Source organism: Cupressus sempervirens, chromosome 7, assembly GCF_028749045.1.
Source record: "Cupressus sempervirens isolate cs-2001-9-10 chromosome 7, ASM2874904v1, whole genome shotgun sequence".
Taxonomy (NCBI): Eukaryota; Viridiplantae; Streptophyta; class Pinopsida; order Cupressales; family Cupressaceae; genus Cupressus; species Cupressus sempervirens.
In genome coordinates, this window is record NC_143124.1 from 642,042,583 (window position 1) to 642,064,331 (window position 21,749).

General features: G+C 34.1%; 1 pseudogene; it reads right to left on the bottom strand.

Annotated features, from left to right (window-relative positions):
* Window positions 1-15,538: 15,538 nt before the first annotated feature.
* Window positions 15,539-19,858, bottom strand: LOC149548316 (peroxisomal 2,4-dienoyl-CoA reductase [(3E)-enoyl-CoA-producing] pseudogene; annotated as a pseudogene).
* Between the last annotated feature and the right edge of the window lie 1,891 nt (window positions 19,859-21,749).

Below are 21,749 nucleotides of genomic sequence, written 5' to 3' on the forward strand. Positions count from 1 at the left end.
TAAATCAAGACACTAGATCTTGGTATTCTAGTTCATGACTTATAAATTAGAGTGGACAAGGAGATATTGAAGGCCTCAAATAGAGAGCTAGTGGAATATAAAGTCTAACCTTGGGAGTAGTTCTTTGAGTCAATTCAACCCAAATGAAGAGGAGAGCAAGAAGTTACTACTCAAGCTGTAGAAAGAAAGAAAATTTAGGCAAGTAGGCCGAGCATGGGTAGATCAGATAAAGGCTCAAGGCCCCCCATTGGTTGAGAATATGGGAAGCCTAGTATTGGACACTCACATTATCAGAGAGATAGCTTCAAATTATCAAACAACCATACAAAAGGAAATAGACAAGTTGACAGAGCAATTGGCCCCTCTATAAGAAGTGATAGACATGAAGACTAATGTAGCCATTGCTCATGAAATTCTTAAGACTAGCAGAGAATCACTATTCCACTAGAAGAAATCCTTGGAGTTTGTCATAGAAAGCTCCATGATATGTGAAAATGAACTAGGGGATGTGTAGGACCTAGTGAAAAAGATCATTAAAATTTTGTTTTATTATTTGAAGATCTTGCACAAAGTGTCCTTTGTGTCAATGAATGGAAAGCTCATGGAAATTGAGAGAATGAAGTCCAAGTTCCTATCATTTTTGAATGAAGCCATTGAACCCCTCAACTTCCAAGTGTCCAAGATCTAGGAACTCTCAGTACTAGATGTAGTCATAAGGAGAGAAATGGAGAAGTTCCAATCAAGGGTGGCTAGAATTGATGAATTGATAGAAATTCATGACTACTGGATGATTTGAGCTGACAATATCTTCATTCTAGGTGTCAAAGAGCTAGATAAAGCAACCAAAGCCATGAAAGCTTATAGAGATAAGTCAATTTATTTTAAGAAGACATGATGTTTTGATGCTTTTCAAACATATGTCATTCTTCTTTTTCTCTTTTCTAATTTTAACCATTCTTGGCATTTTTCTAATCTCTATAACAACCAATGATTCAAACTTGTCCTATTTTTAGTCTTTCTATTTAGAGATGCTCTAAAAATGTAATCATCTAATGTAACTAGCCATTTTAAGAAAGTCTATAAATGTAATCTTTTGATGAAGTTAATAAGATCAGCAAAAATTACTTTGGGCAAATCCCTATAGTTGTGACTACTATATGTGACTCTGAGTTCATTTTAAGTTTTTCTTTTCCTTTAGTTTAGACTAGAGTATATGGAATGAATGTGTTAATGTTTAAAGTTGAATGAAAGTGAATGAACTTGGCTTTATTTCCTTTGTTCAATAGATTATATGTCTTACTCTCTTTAGCATAAGCATGTCTTATGTTCTCTCTACTATTCATCATAGTCTATGTGTTTAGTTTAGTTCATTGCATAAGGAAGCTATAAACTAATGTATGGAGTAGCTGAAGGATAAATAATCTAGGTATTGTCAAAACATTAACTAACTAGGTAATATGAGAATTAATTGTTTCATCATCTCTTCCTCTCTTCCTACTATTGTAATTAGTTTTGTATGTTTCCATTTCTCTACATTATTAGTCTAAGTAGATTGCATTTTGTGAGTTAATCCTCCTTCTTTGCCTAAGTTGTATAATGTGTTAAGTAACTTGGTTTTAGCCCCTTCTACTCTCTGGTTAAGAGAAAACCCCCAAAACCCAAAAGAAAAATTCATTGCATATCTTGCACTCATAAGGGACCTATACCTTTTAATTCAGGGGTCTTTGATAGATTACTATACTAAACCATTCTATTGTTAACTTCTTTATTTTCCATAAGCCATTGGGCAAGTCAAGAGTCAAGATATAAATTGAAATATCAAGGAAACCAAACTATTAACAAAAAGTTTTTGGCAACTCTACTGGGGAAGATACTCATGCTTCCTAAGTTCTCTTAAGAAAGTTTGTCTGTGGCTTTAGTGAGAAACTTAGAGATTATCTCTATGGTACTCAAATAGTTGAGTCATGCATAATAAAACTTAAGGAGAAATTATGTTCCCTCATGAGGGATAAATCCTATTAGTGCAACCTAACCTCAGTTTCTAGGACAAGAAAGAGGATATCTTAAATAAGTTGAATACTTTCGCTTAGAAAAACTAAAAGTCCCTTGACCAATATAGAAGAATAAGCTTCACCCTTGAAAGAGAGGAAAGAAATGTTGAATATTGGAAAGGAGTATGAAAAGAAAGAAGATTAAGATAAGTACACCCATTGTGAGATGAGATAGTTCACCCTTGATTCTACATATAGTCGTAGCACTTTTGGTAAGGGGAAAGTTGACCTTGTGTTTGAAGAATTGCAGAAAGCTAATTTCCCTATATTGGAAGATCCTATAGGAAGAGGGAGAACACACTTTTGGGACCCATTATATCAAGGTATCCATAGTGCTCTTTTTTCACCTCCTCACCCTATTTCCCAAATACGTAGCCATTCCTCTTCACCTTCTATTTTTTGTGCTCAAATCTCATCTTTTTGCAATTCCCTCACTCTCCATGGAGTATTTACCCTTATTGCTATCACTTTTCAGCCTATACCAATAATCCTCCCTACCTTAATGGCTATTCCATGGGGTAATTCCATTGGCCCTTTGCATCTTGCTACCAACAATGACCTTCCTAAAGCTTCTAGAAAGAATTTCCCAAAGTTCAATGGTGATGGGAAGATTTTTGCTGATGGGCACATCGTGGCTTTCTTTGCTGCATGTAGTGTCATTTGTCCTCAACATGAAGATGTAGCAGTGAGGATATTCATGGAAACCTTGGTTGACAATATTATTGATTGGTTTTAGCACCTCCTAGTGGGATGTATTATAAGTTGGGATGACATGCAAACCTGATTTGAAGTATTTTATAAGATTATAGAGGATGAGCATACTCTATTGACTCAACTTACCTAGATCATGAAGGAGCCAAGTATTCCTATGAAATATTTTATTGCTAAATTCAATAAGTTCATCAATGGGATCCCTACTATAAGTAGGCCTACTACAGATAAACCAAAAGATGTTCTTCATTAGCTCCATACCCCCTGACAAAAGCTTTCAAATCAGATGTGTGCATGTGGCTAATTTGCTAGTTGCTCATAACTTGGAAATTGAGTTGGAGGATGATTTGATAGTGACCAAGAAATTGAAGAGAGAGATTCAAAGTGGAGCATCTACAAGTTGTGTCCCTATTGTAACTAAAAATACTAAAGAAATGCTTGAGAACCTCTCTAACAAAATAATTTCCATAAAGAGATTGTAATGTTCCCTTTTGGAACATTAGAATAAATTGACTTTGAGACATAGGCTCAAAATATTAAAAAGGTTGATTTAATGTTATATAAAGGACAAAGGGGCAAGGAGGAACAAGAAAAAATGCCTTAGGGAAGTTGAAGAGCCACAAAAAAAAAGAGGAAAACTAGAGAGGAGCCGAAGAGTCTTGGTTTGCATATTAAAAGGGGAAAGAGGTTCATTGTTGGGTATGCTTGATTTTATTATTCAGTTTGGTTTCCTCTCCCTTGAGAGTCTCAGAAAGCTTCAGCTTTTAGCTAGTTGGAAGACATAGCCCCTTATGCTAGAAGACAGTGGATGCAAACCCATTGTCCTAAGAAACATCATTTCAAGTGTTTCAGTCACTCTTACATGTTCTTATTCTAGTATTCCAATCTAACTATTAATTTGTATTTAGGATTGGATTCATAGTGCTAGTTTTTGTATTGCTATTGTATAATACAATAATATAATTTATGGAGTTATAAGAGTTTATGGTTTTACCTTATAAGTTTTTAATTCATGGCTATATGTTCAAATTCTTGGATGCTATTATGAAATAATGAGTTATATTTATCTGAAGAATCTTTTGGTCTTATTATAGCATTGTATTCCATTTTTGCTTACAATTGAGTTTGAATGTTGTATCTGAGAAAAGTGATTTAGTCTCTATTGGAATTTATACTAGTTTTTGAATGTGCTAGAAATTATCTACAATTGTTTATTTCTAAGTGTATTTTTGAAAAGGGAAAATTAGAAAATATCCTATTTGGGATATTACATTGGTATCAGAGCCAAAGGTCTTGCTATTCTATGAAGTTTAATATAGTGGTATTTCTACTAGCCTGTGTGGTTATTATCTTCAAAATTATGGGAGCTTAATTTGTAGTAGCTTAGTACTCAAAATTAAAGACAATATAATATCTGAGTTACATCTATGGAAAACATTTTTGGAGATGTCTATTGACAGAAATAGCTCTATGAAAAGTCTAGTAGCAGGAATCTCTAAGTTTTCACTTTTGATGAAAAACTTAATTGGGAGGAGTTTACTAAAAAGTTTATTGAGCACCCATTTATACATATTTTCTATTTTGTAGTAGCAATCAACTCTCTAGGTCTTTTCAAAATCCAACTGCTGCATATATTTAAACTTGGTATAATTTAGAGTTTTTCTTCTCACTAATAGATCTAGGCCATCCTATGATATGAAAAGAGGAAATTTTTAGCCAGACGTTCATGGTACCTTAGGACAGATTTCTCTGTTCTTTCTAAATAGTCAGGGCAGTTGCAAACCATAATAGAAACTACTATGGGATCCTCAACACCTTCATTATTTAGTCTATTTACTCATTTTTTTCAAGGTTCTGAACAAGACTACAAATTTGTCTGCGCTCTATGTCCAAAAATATTGAGTGATGGAAGTCTAATCACCCATTTTTGTTATTGGAAGTTCGATCATAAAGTTTTAAGGGTAGTCTAAAACTTCAAGTGGAGGATGTATATAAGGAAGGTGTCACCCTACAAGTTTTCATTGCCATGGTATTTTGATGATTGTGGGCTTTAGTAGAAAATGTAGAACCTAGACACTCATAGCATAAGTCATCTCAAATTCCATGACTATAGGAAAAAACCACTGGTTGTTGGACTTTCAGAGATGATACATTCTTGGTTGCATCCCCTACACCAACTAATAGGCCAACTCACACAAGGTGACACACAAATAAATTAATTCTCTAGCTAAGATGGGTGGTTCACATTCTGGAGATATGCTTCATCTCCACTGAAAATCATCTGAGACAATGATTAGTTTTTTTTTTCACTATGAAGTATTTTAGGTAGAAGATGATAGTCATTTTAAAAGGCAACACATGGAATTGAATGTAGAAGGAGGTTTTTATGGTCTTCACGACACACTCAATTGAAAACGACAGTGATATTACTCCCCTTCACAGGTTCAGCTAGCTTTCTTCATCAACCAAGATGGTATTAGAAAGTCATAGTAGGTAGTAGATGGTCAGAATATAAACCTTGGAGTTTGCTGAAAATATCCTTTGCACGAGGCCACCTATCATGAAGTGTTACTTTACTTGGATAACATGATTATTCTTGGCAAAAGATGTTATTCATCAGATTAGACAATCAATTCAAATTAAGTTGATAGGACTCAAAGAATGTTGCATGCCAAAATTGTGGGCGAGCTAGAGTAGAGCGGTTACTTGAGAAGAACTAACGTGTGTATTGGGAATAATCTATTTGTAGGAAGTATTTGGTTAATACCTTGTCATACATGAGATTTACAACAAATATAGGATAATATAAAATTCTAGACAGTGAACCTAGGTCCTTCTAGTTTGCAAAGAAGCTTATATTCAACATCTAACATGCGAGGAAGGAATAGAAAGTGTAGGACATGGAGTCTTGACTGCCGACATAGAGGTGTAGATGAAGTCACAGCCATAATACATAGGATTCTATAGGTCATGCTTCTCTAACATCCCTATGGGTGTCAGGAAGAAGATGACACCAACCCCATAGATCAATAATTATGTGGCACACGTTGGAATGAAGGTAGTGTGCCGATGGCATTTCCTAGAGGCATGAGAATATCTAAAGTCAAACTACAAAAATAGTAACACTTAGCAAAAAACAAATAAGATGTTCAACAATAGGATTTAATCTTTTTTGGCAAGTCACGATAGTATGTGGAATTGGTATGACTACCCTAAATTTACTGGTGTGTGAACTTCTATAGCATCATTCATCTAGAGCCAATAACACAATCGAGCTATGGTGTACCAAGTTTATTTAATATTGGAAATCCATAGGTAGTGAACAGTAGAGGATAAATCTAAAACTTTAATTGCTTGAGTTGATGTTTAAGTTCATCTTGAAGCCTAGAACAATATTTAGATAACTTCATTAATCCATACTAGTATTTATGGGAAAAAATAAGTTTTATTTGATTAACCAGTAATGCTATGACATGAGGATATGTTTGCATAGAAATTGTTTGACAAAATTCCTATTGGTCCCAAGTCAAATTTTATTTCCAATTCCAATAGAGTTTATTATAGTGTTACATCATTTGTAGAGCGTCTTGGGACTATAAAAGTAGTGAGTGTAATGTCAGATAACAATAGTTGCAGACTAAGCAGTTAGTGGAACTAGAGTGATAGGTTTGTATGGATTATTTAACAACATGCATCAAAGATGTATTATGACAGCAACATTGACTAAAAATCCCTGCACATTACTTTTCTATTTTATTGAAAGAACACCCATCTGAAAAATTTGGGATTTCATAAGGGTCACTATGATTCTAAGTTGTAGAATTCATATTCGAAGAATAGAATAGAGTATAGCTTTTTATCAGTCTCATGGTAACAAGATAACAACTTTCAACAAGGGAAAAGGATTTGGATAATATCAAGAAAGCTACAATGAAGCTACAAGAGTAGTTAGTCAGGAATTTAGATTCAATTATAAAAGATGAAATGCTCAAAATTTATGGAGAGTACAAAGGATTTCTTGGCCTTATCCAGAATGATTTATGATTCAATGACTACTTGGATTTTTATCTAGGGTAGCTAAATATGATTGATATGGAAAAATGAAAGTATTTAGAGTTAGCCCAGGATCTTTTTGCAAACAAAAAACACACAGGGGTGTATGAAGAATGTTCGATAGACCAAAACTATTAATTAAATGATCTTGAAATAGAAGAGTAGAGAACTTCCAGTAATTTGCAACCTTCTTGTGATCATGTAGGAGATGTTACACAAGGTGCAAGTTTCTTCGTTGGTGACTTGGAGGTAAGATTTGTTAGGTAGAATAATGAAATAGATTGCACACAATGTAGTAGTAGTTTGGGACCTTGGTATTATAAACCATATATTCATGATACTCAAAACATGAATTTAGAGGAACAACCTAAGATGACACTGTAAGACAATGAATAGTTTTAGGAGGGAGATTATGAAATACATGTTGTACATAATCAACTAAAGGTTAGTGAAGACATGGTTGTGGCATCCTTGGTGTAGTTTGATAGTACCCATGAGTTGGTTGGGGAGCTCTACAAGAAGGTCCCAAGGGAAGGGGTAAGTGATTGGCATGTGGCCGAGTTATGGAAAGTCAAAATTGCCCTAGAGACTATGAAATCAGATTACTTATATTTGTTGTTTGATAAGGATTATATTCTTAAGGTTTCTAAGATTTATGCAGCATAGTCAAATTAGGAAAAGGATGAGATTAAAGATCTCAACAAGACACTTAAGTATGTTTGGGAGGCACTGAGTGAAACTCAATTTTCTCTATAGGGAGTGAAAAATCAAATCAAGCTCATGGAACACTCTCAGAAACATGAGAATAGAGTGAGGTGGGAGTTCTTTTAGGAATTCACTGACGAACTTGAGAATATTCAACAGATGTATGACTTGGATAGGTGCCCCAAATAGTTAAGTAGCAAAACTCGAAAACACTTTCAGCTTGTTGACAACCCTTTGTTTGAAGTTTTTGCTAATTGGTCATTCGACAATCCTCTTTTTGTGTTAAATGAGGAATCTTCTCTTGTTTTCCATGAAGAGAAAGAGTTTGATTTAAACTTTGGGAGCCTGGCACAAATCCTATTAGTAAATCTAGATCTCAACATGAGGATGATGAATCAACTTCTATTGCTTATCATTTGATCAGCCCCAACATATTTTTTAATTTTACCCCATTCAGGAGTTGGGTGAATTTTCTTCATCAACCTCTAAACAGTTCTCGATGGAGCATTTATGTGAGGTTTGTGGGTAGATTCTTAACATCCTTCATATTTATAGCACCTATGTGCTTGTAAATTCTCCAAGTTTATGATGATAGTATGAATTTTGATATCCTTGGGATGGTGGTTTCAGTTTTTGAGAAGCTCATTCTTACATCATGCATTTAGGATAGGTACTCACATTCTACTAGATTATACATGGACCTTGGATATACTTTTATCTCATCATAGCAGTAAGGTAGTGCAATAGAGTTTGGGATCTAGGTGTTGGAAGATTGTATCTATGGTTGGATGAGGATTTTATTGTGGTCATAGTGTTGATTAGTGTTGATCAATTTATAGGTGCAGGTGCTAAGTTTTTTCAGAGAGTTATATGGGATCACTAGTACATTTGAGACCATTTTTCGACCATTATTGGTCAAAATTTTGACCCAATTTTTGACCAAAATTCGACCAAATTCAACCAACCCATTGGTCAAAAAAATTTTGGTCAAAATTTTGACCAACCTTTTGGTTGGTCGAAAAACCTCCATAGCCATGGTGCAAGTTCTGTCAGGAATTGGTCAAAATTTTGACCAATGAAGGTAGAAAATTTTGACCAATAAAGGTAGAAATTTTGACCAATGAAGAAAAAAATTTTGACCAATAAAGGTAGAAATTTTGACCAATGAAAGTCAAAAATTTTGACCAATAAAAGTAGAAATTTTGACCAATGAAGGTCAAAAATTTTGACCAATGAAGGTAGAAATTTCGACCAATGAAGGTCAAAAATTTTGACCAATGAAGGTAGAAATTTTGACCAATGAAGGTAGAAATTTTGACCAATGGGGGTGTAAATTTTTTTTTAGGCATTCTATAAAACAGCCACATGCCTTGCGTATGATATGACATTTTGCATGCATCTTGCACTCTCATCCAGCTGATGATGGATTACGGAGAGTGATCTAAAACCATGATGCTAAAAAACACACAATCAAATCCAAAATGAACTTGCATTACAAATGGATTGTGGAAATCTGATATTGTTAATTTTGCATGCATATCTACCAAGACAAATATATGTTTAAGTTGTGATTGTCCTGGTAGACATGCATGCAATTTTACCAATATCAAATTTCCACAATCCATTTGTAGTGTAAGTTCATTTTGGATTTGATTGTGTGTTTTTTAGCATCATGGTTTCAGATCACTCTACGTAATCCATCATTAGCTAGATGAGAGAGAGTGCAGGATGCATGCAAAATGTCATATCATACGTAAGGCATGTGAACTGTTTTATAGAATGCCTGAAAAACACTAAACAGTAACTAATATGAAAAATATATAATTAGTTATATGATTGAGACAAATCATGTACCAGTGAGTTGGTCAAAATTTTGACCAAAAAAATTTTGACCAATGGGTTGGTCAAATTGGGTCAAAAATTTGATCAATGAAGGTTGAAAAATGAACCCAAATGCACTAGTGCAAGTATGCTCGCCAAGTTGACTCTTTGAGTTTGATCATCAAATCACCCCACCAAAGTGCCTCATCAAGGTCAATCTTTAGGTCCGCTCATCGAGCTTGCTCACCAAGTCAACTCGCCATGTCACATCTCTAAGTGGCCTCGCTAAGTCGGCTCGCCAACTTGCCCCACCAAGTTTCCACTTTAAGCCCACTCACCATGTTAGATCGCCAGGCCGACTCCCCAAGTTAGCTCACCAAGCTGACAATTGAAGTATGCTCACCAAATTGACTCTCTAAGTTTGCTTGCCAAGTCCGCCCCCTAGGCCAACTCTCCAGGTTAGCTCACCAAGTCACCCCCACCCAGTCACCTCAACAAGTTGACTCATTAAGTCAACTCACAAAGTTGACTCACCTAGTGGTTTTACCACCTTGCCCCAACAAGTGGGCTCACTCAGTGTGCTTACGAAGTTGCCCCATAGAGTTGCTTCTCTAAGCTCGCTCACCATGTAAACTCACTTGGTCAGCACGCCAAGTTAACACTTTAAGTTTTCTCATCAAGTCACCCAACCAAAGCGCCTCATCAAGGTCAGTCTTTAAGTACACTTAATAGGTCAGCTCACCAAGTTGCTTCACGAATTCGCCTCACCAAGTGGCCTCGATAAGTTAGCTCACCAACTTGCACCACCAAGTTGCCACTTTAAGTCGACTCACCATATCAGCTTGCCAGGCCGACTCCCATAGCCAACTCGCCAAGCTGACAATTCAAGTATGCTCACCAAGTCAACTCTTTAAGTTCGCTCACCAAGTCTGCCCCCTAGGTCAACTCTCCAGGTCATCCCACCAAGTCACCCCCACCAATTCACCTCAACAAGTTGACTCTTTAAGTCAGCTCACCAAGTCTACTATTCAAGTACACATGCCAGGTCGGCTCGCCAAGCCCACCAAGTCATGTCACCAAGTCGATTGTTCGAGTACGCTCACAAAGTTGACTCTTTAAGTTTTCTCATCAAGTCACCCCACCAAAGCACCTCATCAAGGTTAGTCTTTAAGTCTGCTCACCAAGTCAGCTCGCCAAGTCATCGCACCAAGTTGACTCACCTCTTGCCTCACCAAGTGGACTCACTAAGTCAGCTCGCCAACTTGCCCCACCAAGTTGACTGTTCAAGTATGCTCACCAAGTTGACTCTTTGAGTTCGGTCATCAAGTCACCCCACCAAAGTGCCTCATCAAGGTCAGTCTTTAGGTCCACTCATTGAGCTTGCTCACCAAGTTAGCTCGCTATGTCACGTCTCTAAGTGGCCTCACTAAGTCGGCTCACCAACTTGCCCCACCAAGTTGCCACTTTAAGCCCACTCACCATAAAAATTATAAGAAATTAAATATATTATTCAATTACTATGAAAACAAACATTTCACTTAACAAAAACTAATATATCAAGTACCTCCATTTGAAGAAAAATTATCACTTGTTGCTTGAACATCATGGATACTTAATTGATGAGTAAGTCTTGACAATAAAGATGCCTATTTTTTGAATCTCTCACATTTCCTTTTTGCATTCTGATCTTCTTGGAGAAGTTCTTCAATCTTTTCTATACTCTGAGAGTTGTTTGAAGTAGAATTGAAAAATAATATATGAGGAACATAGAAAACAAATATAACTAGTACCATGGCCATATTAGTCACATGTAATTAACCTTCACCTAAAAAAGCTATAAAGTTGAGTCAGCATTTCCTCTTTGGCTTTCTCAACTTGGCAGAGCACCACAACCTATCAATCATTCAAGGACAAGTTAATACTCATGAGAACCATACAGAAGAATGCCTATTTCTATAGTCCTTTAATGCAAGGATGTTCTAAGGTTCTTACTTTGGGTACATTTGCAGCAAGACTATTCAGAACAGCTTCCACATAACCACATACTTCCTGAGACATCAACCTCAACTCCTCCTCTGGATCAACTCGTCACCTAGCCATTGTATCCTAATTACAAAGAACATGAATAAACTGAACATTAGCTTTGCCTCAGAATTTAATTTGTGTCTTGTTAGATAAATTAAGACGCATCATGATCAATCAACCTTACAGAAGGAAAAAACCATTCCTAGCATTTTCACTAAATAATTAATAGAAAACCAGCACAAATGTTTTTTACCACATTACATAAGTTTGTTTTAAGAATGCAGACTGTAAAGCATAGAGCTACTACAATTTTATTGTAAAGCAACTATGAGAAATAAATTGGCACATTGTTGAAAAGTCATATGAGCTCCATATGAATGGATATTCCTAATAGTACATGAGTCTGTGTCTCATCTCACATTCAAACTCAGTGACCTTCATTACCTAAGTTGAATTCCTTCTAAAAGGTAGCAACTAAGAGATAAAAAGATTTGTATGGTTGATAATTGAAAATAGTTCCATAGGGCAGACTAAAGGGGAATCTGTTTGTCCATCTCACATTCAAACTAAGGTTTTGCATATCATCTCCACAGTTTTTGTTTATCACTTCGGCTAAGATATATTATAATATTAATGAAGTTGCACAGACCATAGTCAAGGTACCTAGTCCATTAAGAAATTTATCAAATTAACTAAAACATTTACAAGGTAGTTATCTTGAACTAAGATACATGGCATGTACATAGGTAGAGATTTACAAGGTACATATCTTGAACTAAGTTATCCTTGAACCTGAGGAGGAGCATCTTGGCAGTCTCTTTGCCCCTCAAAAGGCAGGCTGCTTCATCCTTTGCAGTGTCAAAGGTGCCCAACAAACTGATCTTTTGAATGTTGTCTTCTATCTCTGCAACCCATCTCCTTGATGGCCTTTGTCTAATAGTAAGACCATTAGTTCTGATATAAGAACCATTTCCTATAAGCAATATGTGTTGACACCAATAATATCATATCTGATTCTCATCATGCTAAATATACATGGTTTAATCTTCAAAACATTTGTGGAGTTCAAGGATTGCTTCTTCTGTGAGTTTAATGTTTCCTTGTTTAGCTTCTTCTTAATCAGAATACCAGCAATCTGTTGAAGTCAATTTCTCAATGAGATATTAGATGATACACATTTTATTATCCTTGTCTTTTTGGCCCACTACCAAGAAATCTCTCTTCCAATTGTGGTAAAACTTGAATTTATTCATCTTCTGAGTGCAGCTAGTAATTTGCCATCTGTACCTGAATAATTTTTTATAAAAAGTATCAATTTTTCTGACTAGAAAACTACAAGTTCTATGAAATAAGGAGTGTTTATAGAATAAACAAGAATGAGGCAATGATAGTAAAAGACCATTAAATAGGATTGTACAATTTAGGACCATGGATTTTATATTCATATCTTAAATTGTAATTAATATGAACAATAAACATATCCTGTCACTATGAGACAAAATAATACAACTACAATTTTACTGATCCTAGTCTTAATGAATGAATTAAAAAGCTAAAAATTAAGTAGTTTCCATGTTATTTCTTCCTAGAGAAAGTACCCATTAAGCAGTTATTCAAATAAAATTCGATAAATACAAATAATTCAAACATACCAAATCTGAAGTTGTATCCAGACATAAGTTGTTTATCAACCATTATGATCCCCACACAGCTAATTACCTTCATTGCCCAAACCCTGACATTTGATAAGGATGCATTTTTCTCTGAAGCCATACTAAAAACCAAAGAAACAAGATTGAATCCTTCTTCTTCTACTCCTAGCTTAGATCTACACTCTTCTGACGTTGAATAATAGGACAAGAAAACACTTGCTTATGATAAGTCTTTATTGATGCTGCTTCTCATGATTATTTGACCTAAAAGTGAAGATTACTAAAAAAATTGATGCATATGGAGTTGCAGGAGGATCCGGCATGACTTAGGCGTGAAACACTCCTGCACGTCTTCATCTTTCTATTCGTCCTTTTCCAAAATAAAGGATCATGTGAGCTTGCGATTTTATTTGACATTAAACAACAACCCTACCCTTTGCAAAAAACATTATTGATGCTGCTTCTCATGATTATTTGACCTGAAAGTGAAGATTACTAAAAAAGCCGATGCATATGGAGTTGTAGGAGGAGCCGACGTGACTTAGGCGTGAAACACTCCTGCATGTCTTCATCTTTCTATTCATCCTTTTCCAAAATAAAAAGATCATGTGAGCTTGCGATTGTATTTGACATTAAACAACAACCCTACCCTCTGCAAAAAAACAAAAACCCAAATGAACCCGCGCGTGAAAGACGAACTGAGAAATGTTTTTATTTTTATTTTTTTTTTAAATTTCAAAATTTCAACCCCCGCCTCCATGTTGGTCAAAATTTCGACCAACACGGGGCTAACATGTAAAAATTATAAATTTTTTCCTTAACATTCCGACTAACCTAAACTTATTTAGTTGATGGTCAAAAATTTTGGTCAAAAATTGAGGTAGTAGCACACATAAATAGATTCTTTCATATCTGTCAAGAATTACAAAACAAAAAGTATTTGAACAACAAAATGCTTCACTCTTGAGGAACAAACTCATATAATCTACATATGCAAATAGTTCAATGCATGCAACTATGAGAGTGATACTTCAAAAGCATCAAATGCCTACTGAATAGACATGGCATTCTACCTAGGATTTTTGAAAATCCAAAGATAAAAACAACTTGAAGCAAACTAGTATGTTAATTAGCAGTATCCTCATTGCAAAGAGATTAAGAAATCTACCTTTTGTATAGTATCCTCTTTAGACTCTTCACTGTCTGATTCTTTAGATCTTGTGTCTTTCTTTAGGGGGCCTTTCACCTGGATAGAAGCATTATGTAAATGCAAAATACAGTAAAATTGTTATACAAAATATATTAACAAGCAACTTGAATTTCATACAAGAGAAACTGGTTAATATTCTTACATAGAGAATGGACTTCATTAGAAACAACATCACGAAAAAAGTGGCATTTTAGTTTAAAAAGAGATTTTAGGCACACCATAAACCCTAAACAAGAGCTTAACTACTTGGCCACATCTTTTATTTTATTATGAATACATAACAAGTTAATAGGATAATTGAACATTTGAGGTCAAGAAACTAGGTATTAAAAAGCTATATTCCCTAGTCAAAAAATATTTAAATATACTTTCCCTCAGAGAGATAATTGAAGTGCATTTAAAAGCTCTATTAACAATTCAAGAGGATATTAAATAACCTTAAATGAAGACTATGATATCTTTGTCAGAGAACTGCAATTGGCAAAAGGACCAAATAAGTAATAAGAAATCAAGAAACTTTATGAATAATGAGCCCATTTAGATGTAGAGAAAATCCTTCGTGTTCACATAGACAACCTTTGATTGTAGTCATATTTTATGGCAAAAAAAATGTATCACATAAAGGCATACAATAAGGATCACAAGATTGTGTGCTTCAAAGAAAAAGTACATTGTTTTTTAAATGCATACAAAAAAAGAATACATTAAACACAATGAAATATAATGCTGTTCAGAATTGCTTCAACTTCAAATAGAGTATGCCTCTATACCTTTTTCACAGTGTCCTCGTCAGATTCTTTAGAACTGCTACTATCCTTCTATTTTGGAATGGCTTTAATTGGTATTGAAGCATCTGTGAAACAAAATGATTAGCAACTTTTTTAAAAACATCAATTAACAAAAAATAATATTAACAAGAGAAAATTTATAAAAATATGAACTGGCATCATGGATTTTGTCAGGCAAACAAATTAGGATGTTATAACTTCTTAGTGCCTGAAATAAGGGTGTCAGTTTTTTCTAGAAAGATCATCCACAAAATAATCTATACATCCTTGAAAGATCATCCACCTACACCAAAATTCAGAAACAGTAGAAGATTGTAAGCAACAAAAATACTAAAAAGCATGGTCACAACTCCCACACAAGTAGCAATATTAAAACTCATAGACCAAAAGAATACCTTTTCATCTCTTAGCAATGCATGGCAACCTGAATGTTCCTATTTTTTGGCATGTAGAAGACTTTTTCCTATCATTTAGTACATGTGGTACCTTTTTCCTATCATTATTAGATAGATTCAAGAGATACTAACCAGTGTCAGACACCAAATAAATGATTGCCATAGCAACATCCCATTTTTCTCCTTCTTTATAAAGAGGTTGGTTTTTTCGAAGATCACCTAGGAATTCCTTGGGTGAAAGTATGTCCATTCCAGGAGTACCTTCAATTGGACTAGATGCAATACCATTTACACGTATTCCATAATCTATCCCCCACTCTAAAGCCATAGATATTGTAAGACTATCAACAGCTGCCTGTAAACAAAAAAAAACTTTGCTAGATAACTTGTTTAAATTATTATGCGAGTAAAATGATTCTCATGTTTATGCTGAAACATTTAAATCTATTAAATAGTTAATTCAAATCTTAATCCAAGAAGAATATAATGATTAAAAATGAACCTTTGCAACAGAGACATGAATTTGATACCATAAAGCTGAGTATTGTATTGTAGCACTTAAGTTTAGAATAACACCAGCCTCTGAAGGAGGCTTTCCAATTCCACCTTCCCTCAAATACTTCAATGCTACTTAACTCATTGTAAATGCACCAACAACATCAATATCCAGTACTGCAACCACATGTAATTTATCTAACTTCAAGCATCACCTTTAAAATAGCTTGCTAAAAGGGTACAACCTACTATTCATGATCATGTAGTAGCACCATAAGCATCAATCATAATTTGAACTTATAGAACATCCCAAGAACAAGAGAAGGACATCTTAATAGGTGGCTAACTAAAAGGCTTCAAAACAAGGCAAGGAATGCTAACACGGCTAAGAAAGCGAATGAACCAACTAGTATTTCTAGTATGAATGAACAAAGCCTTCAATCCACATAAATTCAAACAAATTATCACATCTAATCCCAAAGTCGAACAACTAGAACACTACTTCCAAATGATACCTGCAAATTTAACCTCTGAGAACAAAAGAAGAAAAAAATGCACCGGAAAATATAATCCATGTTCAAAATGTTCAATGAAAGAAATGACCACTTTCAAAACACGTCCACAAATTCAAAGGCATCAAACACCAACTTTAGGATGCAACCTCAAAATTCAAAACAATAAAACATAAAATTCAGTCCCCTAAAAATTAGACACCACATTCAAATCTATTGCCCAAACTTTAAGAAATCCAATCCCCTTTTAAGATTGTTAACTAAACTTCTCATCCCTACCTCTACATCAGGCATTTAAATCTTGTCAATAAAAATATAGCATAAAGCATGAACATAAATTGCATGTGGAAAAAGATGCTACAAAAAACAAAGAAAACTGCTCTGCAAACACACTCAAAAGGAACAGTCAAACTAGGTAAGAACCGTTATTAAACAAATTTAACTTCTTTAAGATGACCAAGCAAATAATCAAACCTTTCTATTTTCCTCAACATATGATGTGAGAAGATATCATGTATATTTTTTTTTGTCTTCATCAGAGACCAAAGAAAGCACCATATTCTCATCAACAACAGCTCCACATGATGGGATAGGACACTGTAAAGAAAGACATCTAGGCCCATCATTTACAGAAGTGTGAATATAGCCTACAAATCACAAGAAGTATGTTATGGCATGCAAGACCATTGCTTACCAATAAATGAAGAGTGTTCCCTGCACATCAAACTTACAGGATACAAATCATTCTATCCACATGCAAAACTGTTAACTAAATCATATTTAAAATGAGAATGAACGCAATTTCTAACATGAAAGCAAAGTCAAAATTGTAACATAAAAATCAAAACGATATACATAAGCATTGATCTCTTCTTCACTAAAAATGACATCTACTTTTATAAAAGCACGCAGTATTTTTAGCCACTTGAAGCATGTCAACAGACACAGACCAAGTGAGTTCCAGTACCAAGAATTAACTAAAAATGGGAACAGCAAACACTGCAAGATGCTTTTTAGGAAGTGAGACAATATCTTTGGAAAAGCCAGATAATTAGAACAGCCATAACATGTATATAGATAAATAAAAATAGCCACAATTGTACAAACTATCAAATGTAGAATCTGCATATGATCTTTGTGATGGAACTTTTCCAATTTCAAAAAAAAACACATAAGACATTTTCCATATGCTACTCCTCTTTGCTAGACGTCAATGTAAATAGAAAATAGATAATGTATTCAATAGTAAAAAGTGAGGTATGCAAATCTAAAGTAGAAATACTTATAAAATTAGACAATAGATAATATATTCAATAGGTACAAAACAAGGTATGAAAATTTAAAATAGAAATACTTATAAAATTTGAAAAACAACTCGTGAGTTCATGAAAAATGTATTTATATTGAAGTTTTTTAAATTCTATTGTGTCCTTATCTAATGACTCACATCGCCAGTGAGATTGAGAAGGGGGTGAATTTTATTTAGTTTTTAAAATTTAGTTTACATTGAATTTTAGATACTTTTTTACAGATTTTTCATAAAGACCACATGTCAGTTGTCCAACCTGTCTGTATAATGCTAAAAGAATACATCATTGGTTGTAGTAGCATGTGTGGTTGCTTCTATATAGGTGTCTAAGAATAGATAGAAGTTGAGGTTCAATCCAGTCACTTCAAAACTATGTTAGAAATTGACATTTCTTCTATTTATAGAATAATAGCCCTTCCATTCACATAAAAATCCTTCCATTCATGACACTAAAAGTTCATTTTTTATGTAGCAGAATTCTTTTAAAAATGAAGCTCCTCAAATACACATCTCTTGCTAGGCACATTGTTTTTTGTTTATGGATTAATAGTTTTAATACCAACAACAAGGATTGAATAAAAAAATTAGTGGAAAATTAGTGTAAAATGAGGAATTTTGTGTCAAGATTTTTTTATCCATTACAATTTTTTATTTAATGTAATCCTTAGATTATGCGGGCAAGAACTCGTACATGTCAAAAAAAAATTCAGGTTAGATGCTTTCCTAAGCCATCTAAACCTTGGAGAATATGTTCTCAAAGGTTTCATTCCATGAATTGGCTCTTTATTTGTCTCAAATTATTATTCTTACCATTACTAGGGTATAATTTGTACCATTACTAGGCTATAATTTGTACCTAATTGTAATCTATTTGTATAATTGAAAGCTTATTTCTTGTAATCAATGGAGTATTGATACATATGCAGTTTGATAGAGTTGTCTCAAGTTTTAGTTGAAATTTTAAAGCAAAGGGTAGCTTGACATTTTCTCTTTTTAGCTACTAATTTATTGAGGTCATTATTTATTAACCTATTGAAATGCATCATCAAGAAATTAGGCACTATGCTTCTACAACTAAAGGCTTGTAAGTTTCAATGATATTAATCAATGAGGGTTCCAATGTTGTTAATTTAAGTTCATCATAAACTAATACTCCTTTGAAGTGAAATGCAATAGAATAATAGAGCACATTTCAATTTTAATTATGTATGTTTAGTGAGGTTGATTGTACAAAATGATGAGGTATTAGAGAGAAAAGTAAGTCTGTTGATTCTATCAATAGGAGGCTAACAAGGATAAGTAGTTCTAATTTTAGCTTTTGTCCTTTGTGAAGCTATTGTCAAGTAGACTACACATTTATTTTTCTTTTGTCACATTAATGTCTTATATGGTTATAGTGTTGATTTTATCAATAGGAGGCTAACAAGGGTAAGTAGTTCTAATTTTAGCTTTTGTCCTTTGTGATGCTATTGTCAAGTAGAGTGTTTTATGTATTATTTGAGTCAATCTTTGAATTGCTACAATCTTTTTTCTTTTGTCACGTTAATGCCTTACATGGTTATAGTCATGTGTCATATGATATTGTAACTTATAATAAGGATTGGGTATCTTGGATGAAGTGGTTTGTAGGCACTATTAAGGTTTTTCTTTAAAAGATATTAAAAGATATTGGCAAGTATTTGATTTCTAATTTTATTAAATCTTACTCCAAGGAGCAAGTATTGGTTTCAGAAATTATTATTAAATCTCACTCCAATTGGTGCATCTTTTCTTAATCAAATTTGATGTCATTGATTGTTGTTGCTTCCTCTAACATGGATGATGTATCCATCATAGAATTGATATTGTCCTTATAGCTACCAGTACCCATGGATTGGAGCACTTTAACCTGGGCCTTGAGAAACTTGAGATAGTTAGCTACTTCCTCTAACATGGATGTTGTATCCATTTTAGTAGCACCTAGAACAAGCTTCTGAAGTACTCTTATCTTGTCACTAATTCTTTCTCTTCTCTCACGAGCTGTAACTATTTATGGTATACTTGAAATCTTGATATTTCTACGCTTCATGGGCTTCTCTAAGACTTCAGTTCCTATATTCACAGGCCTCAAAGCTGCAGCCCTGTAGATCATTTCTGGCTTCTACATCTGGTTCTACTTCTGCTAGAGCTTCTTGCCCATAAATAAGACATGAAGATCATGTAGAGGAAGGATAGCTGTAGTGCATTCCAAGCTGAGGATTAACTTCATGTGCTTTTCCCTTGCTTTTGCCTTTGGTTTTGGGTTTAGATTTGGGTTTGCACTTCATGTCCTTACATTTCATGGTGGAATGAGAATTGGACTGATACTTCTCAATACCATTACGGCTCTTTGTACTAAATAAGTCATAAGACTATCGGTACTCTTTTGTGGTGGGTTTTGAGCAGACAATACCATGGGTTTCATATTGTACTCTATGGTACTAGTTGCTGAGATCCCATCATTATCAGAGGAAAGTACACAGTCCAATGATTCCATGGAGGACTGCAGGGTTATCACCTAGTTAAGGTTGGCATCATAAGTATAACACATCTGCATTAAGTCATTGCATGAAGAAGAACCAGCTTGATCAAAGGAGCCACAACAATTTTGGTTCATTTCATGCTTGGATATAATGAATATATCAGTGGTAGCAGTGGATGAATCTGGGATTTCTGTGGGTGAAGCATAGCTCCAGTCTGTTATAGATCTAAAGCTTGTAAGCGATGAATCTGCTCCAGGTTTGTCCATGGAGCTTGGAATCACTAGTTGGCCTACCATTTGCTCTGGTTTCACTTTTATTCTATAAATAAGGATATTATGAACTACATATATTTAAATACAATTTCTAATATAAAATTTCTCATATAATTAATAAATAAATTGCTATATTGTTTGTAATAGTTAGAAAGATTATTAATGTTTCAAGGATATTATTATTGTAATCTTACCATCATTTTTCTCAAAATTCATTCTATTATTTATCAAAAGAATAAAATCTAAAATTTAATCATTACCATTCAAAAAAATTTGAAATGAACTTGTCCATCTATAAATGATAAAATAAATTTCTACGAATATCAACAACTATTGTTATCTATGGAAGAAAACTACATTTCTTTTTGCTTTACCCAAACTTATTAAATATGGAAATTATTTTTTATTGCTTTACCCAAACTTATTAAATATGAAAATTAATTTTTAGAAACTATAAACATTATATATCACCTAAAACTACCTTGTAATTTGTAAAAAGTAATGAATAAAGATAAAATGAAGCCTATGTCACCTAAGGATGTGTCTATGGGCATTAGTTCCCTACCCCTATCATGGGGATGTAGGCCATCCGTAATTGGCCCTATTGCAGATGGAAACATCCCCATCTGAGTTTTCAAATACATTTTCAATTTTGATAGCATCCCTACAATTCTTGATCACCCACCTACCTTGATCATAATTACTTGATTCATATTTTTCACTGCTACTCTCTACTATTATCTTAATGTGATCCTTAGATGGCATAGTAATGTAAAGGGATGAGAAAATAAATTGAAGTAAATATCCCACACAACAAGGTACCTAAATTACCTTGATCATAATTACTTGATTAATATGTTTCACTCCTACTCTCTACTATTATCTTTTTGTGATCCTTAGATAGCATACTAATGCAAAGGGATGAGATAATAAATTGAAGTAAATATCCCACACAAAAAGGAACTCTAAAGCACCTTGATCATAATTACTTCATTAATATGTTTCATTACTACTCTGTACTATTATCTAATGCAAAGAGATGAGCAAATAAATTGAAGTAAATATCTCACACAACAAGGAACCTTAAGTGACACCACTCACTATTGGCATTCTTATTTTTCATTCTAATCTTTCTTTACCATTTGGAGCTCTTCCATTTAGGGGTTTTCATGGACCCATTGGTGTAGAAAAATTGAAATTCTAGTTATTCTTTTCTTAGTAATACCCCAATGGAAGTCTCGTAAAACTT